The sequence below is a fragment of the Chrysochloris asiatica genome, unplaced genomic scaffold, assembly GCF_000296735.1.
Source record: "Chrysochloris asiatica unplaced genomic scaffold, ChrAsi1.0 scaffold00348, whole genome shotgun sequence".
Taxonomy (NCBI): Eukaryota; Metazoa; Chordata; class Mammalia; order Afrosoricida; family Chrysochloridae; genus Chrysochloris; species Chrysochloris asiatica.
The window spans coordinates 1,241,530-1,245,341 of NW_006408866.1; positions in this window are offsets into that span (position 1 = coordinate 1,241,530).

Here is a 3,812-nt window from a genome sequence, read left to right on the forward strand (position 1 = left end):
GGGGGCAGGCTTGTAGTGTATACCCTTTGGTTAGTTGCTGATGCATGGAGGGGATTGTACCCATGGCAATGAAATGATATACAATAGGATGAATGTAAAACTAATGTTGTCCCATGTAAAGTATCACATAATTTGCAATAAAACATTAAAAAAAGAAAACAAAAATTCCGTACTACTGGGGCAATAAATAACATTACAATTGTCTTCTTGTTGTTAGTGTCATTGAGTCGGTTCCAACTCATAGCAACCCTGTTTAGGGTTTCTGAGGACTTTAAATCTTTGTGAGAGCAGAAAGTTTCATCTCTTTTCTATGGAGTAGCTGGTGGGTTCAAATCGCGGACCTAGAGGTTCACAGTCCATTGCTTGTCATCTGGAGCCACTGTGCTTCCAAATATCATGATCAACAGAGAAAATACTGTAGTTGTCAAAGACTTCTTTTTGCATGGATCTACAATCAATGCTCATGGAAGTTGTTGTTGTTGTTGTTAAGTGCCATCGAGTCAGTTCCGACCCATAGCGACCCTGTACAGGGTAGTAGCAGTCAAAAAATCAAAAGACATGTTGCATTAGGCAAATCTGCTGCTGCTGCTGCAAAAACCCCCACAAAACATGTTACCGAGCAAAGATGTCAGTTTGTAGACAAAAATACCACAACATGATATTTTCAGTTACTTCATATGCATGTGAAAGGTGGACAATGAATAAGGAAGACTGTAGAAGAATTGATGCATGTGAATTATGGTGTTGGTGAAGGATATTGAAAATATCATGGACTGCCAGAAGAACAAACAAATCTAGCTAAAAGTAAGAATGGCAAGACTTTGTGTCTTGTTCTTTGGACATATTGTCAGTAGGGACCAGTCCCTGAAGAAGGATGTCATGCTTAGTAAAGTGGAAGGTCAGCAAAAAAGAGGAAGATCCCTAAGAAGATGGATTGACACAGTGGCAGGGACGAAGGGCTCAAACATAACAACAGTTGTGAGGACAGTACAGGACTGGGCAGTGTTTCACTCCGTTGTGCACTATGAACGCAAACCAACTCAATGACATCTAACAACAACAACCTATTCTTACTTAACAAACTCCTACTTGTTCTTTATGATTCCGCTCCAAGCTACCTCCTCCCAGAAGCCTGCCATAATTCTGCCAGTATACATGGCAACTTCCTCAGACGTTATCTTATGACTTCATTTCATAATCCTGATTCATGTCTTTCTCAGTTGCTCAGAAGATCCTAAAGGGCATGGACTATGTTTTATTCATTAACTGCATATTCCCCATTGTGTCAAGTTGACAACAACAATAATCATATTAATTGATTCATTCATTATTCATTTGCTGTGTAGACATCAGAGTTGATAAAGGCAAGTTTTCTCTCCTCCAACCTATAATCTTCTGTCCAACAAAAATGATGACAGTGTTATAAAAGTGGTCCAAACAAGGCACGCAGTGGAACATAGGAGGGGTGTCAACTCTATAGGGAGTTAGGGAAGATTTTCCAAAAGCAATATTCCTGTAGGATTTTGAAATAGAAATTCAAGTGGCAGCCTGTCAGGTACACAAAGGGGGTGGAGAGCAAAGGTTTTCTAAATGCAGGGAACAACCTGTGCAAAGGCCTGGAGGCGTGACCTGAGAGTGAAATCAGGGAACGGGGTGTTGGGTATGTAGAAAGGGTAGAAACTGTGCAGGGGTGGCAGGAAGTCAGGCTGAGAAATGGGAACTGAAGGTCGGAGTGTTAAAGATTCTGTAATCCCGCCTCCTGATGAGTTTGCTTTTATTCTGATAGGTGATATGGAGTGTCTGTCAAACCCACGGGCCAATAATCTGTCGCCGCCATCCAGAGGCCGAGTTTGGGCAGTTTGTTCTATAGGCGTTCACATACATAGGCATAGATGGTTGGACCAGGATGGACATCTGAAAGACACCAAGTTCCCTCCCCTGAGAGCTAGAATGGAAGCTGAGAAAGAGTTGAGTCAAGCTATGCTTATGATGTGAAATCACAGGATAAGCTTCCCTTTTGGCTTCTTACGGTAGTTTGTAGCTGACTGGTTAACCTTATCATTAGGAAGCTGACTTGTAGGCTGCAGGTGGATCCCCTCTGTGGTCTGTAATCCCTAAAACATGGCTCCTCTTACCACCTCCAGTCCACAGTGGTGATGTTCTCATATCTGGCCACGGAGGAAGAAGCTAATTTCCTTCCTATTCTGCAAATAACTCGTTGTTGTTTCCAAACTGAATAAGTATATGCCAGATTCTGTGGGTCCTTTAAGTAATTCTGTGTGCAAGGATTCACAAACTACGGAGTGCTGAGGGTAGCCGAGCCTTCATCTGACACCACTCAGGTGTCAAGGCACCTTGAAACGTTTCTCTTTAAATAACGCTCTCCTGTTTCTCCCACCCTTCTCTAACCTCTTCTCCCGAGAGCAGCTCCCCTTTCCAGCCTTCCCTCCCATTTTTGATTCTCCCTACAACTCCACTGAAATCATCAAGTCTCTGTACCCATCAGTCCTTTCTGGTGTCTCACAGATTTCCCAACCTCAGCCCTTGAAAGTTTGGGCTCTTTTCTTTCCCCCTAGTTACTGGGGACTGTTGAGGGTAGTTCCAACCCAGAACTAGCTGGCTGGACTGTGGGGACTGTCTTATCCCCTTCTAGTCAAAGTTTCTGCAGCTGGTTGTTCCATAGAATATTTTAAATGGAACAAATCTCATCACCCAAGAATTAATTTATTTCTAAACCTCCCACTCCTGCCACATGTACATCTTTCTGATCTGAACGAGAATTTAATAGTCTTCTTATTAACATAACTTTATATTTATTTCTTGTAAGCTAATACTCTGACCTCATTATGTTCTTACTGGCCCCTTTCCTGCCCAGAGTTAAATCACAAATCAACTTGGCAAGGAATGCTTCCTCCAAGTTCCATTTGCATTGGAGAGCCAGCTGGCTCCGTTTGCTCCACTCTATGTTTAACCTGAGAAATAGAGGGTTGGTCATAGTACACCTGCTTAGAAATGAGAGAATAATGGCGCACACACCCAAGAGAAGCAGAGAAGACTGATAGACCAAGTAGTGATACTTCCGGAATTCCAGGCAGCATTCTGGCTTCAGTTCCTCCCTCAGGCCTTCCTGCCCTCAAGGGGCTGTGGCAGAGATTCTGCCTCCCCTTAACTGCCATTAAGTTGACCCCAGATTCACAACAGCCACAAGTACAAAGGGATCAGAAAAGGGTTTTCTTTGGCTGATTTTCGAAAATATATCACCAGGCTTTTATTCCAAGTTTTTATTAGTCTGAAAGTGCCACTGAAACTTGGTCACCTTTTAGCAACATGCAGACAGACCTCCACGAGCAGACAGGCAGTAGCTGTGCAGAAGATACTTTGGCCAGGAATTGGACCCTGATCTGCGTAGAAAATGAGACTCTACCACTGAACCAACACTGTCTCTCCCTTTCAATGATTGTTGTTGTTAAGTGTCATTGAGTCGGTTCTGATTCATATCAACCCTCTATTGGGGGTTTCTGAGGAATGACTGGTGGGTTTGAACAACCAACCTTGTGATTAGCAGTCCAGTACTTACCCTGCTGTGCCACAGCAGGACTCCTTTCAATGTTGTTGTTATTGTTAAGTATCACTGAGTCAATTCTGACTCATAGTGCCTGTTTACGGTTTCTAAGGAACAAATGGTGGGTTTGAAGTGCTGATCTTGTGGTTAGCTTTTCAGTGCTTATCTTACAGCACCACACATTGTTGTTGTTAAGTGTCATCGAGTCGGTTCCGACCCATAGCGACTCTGTATAGGGTTTCCAAGAAGA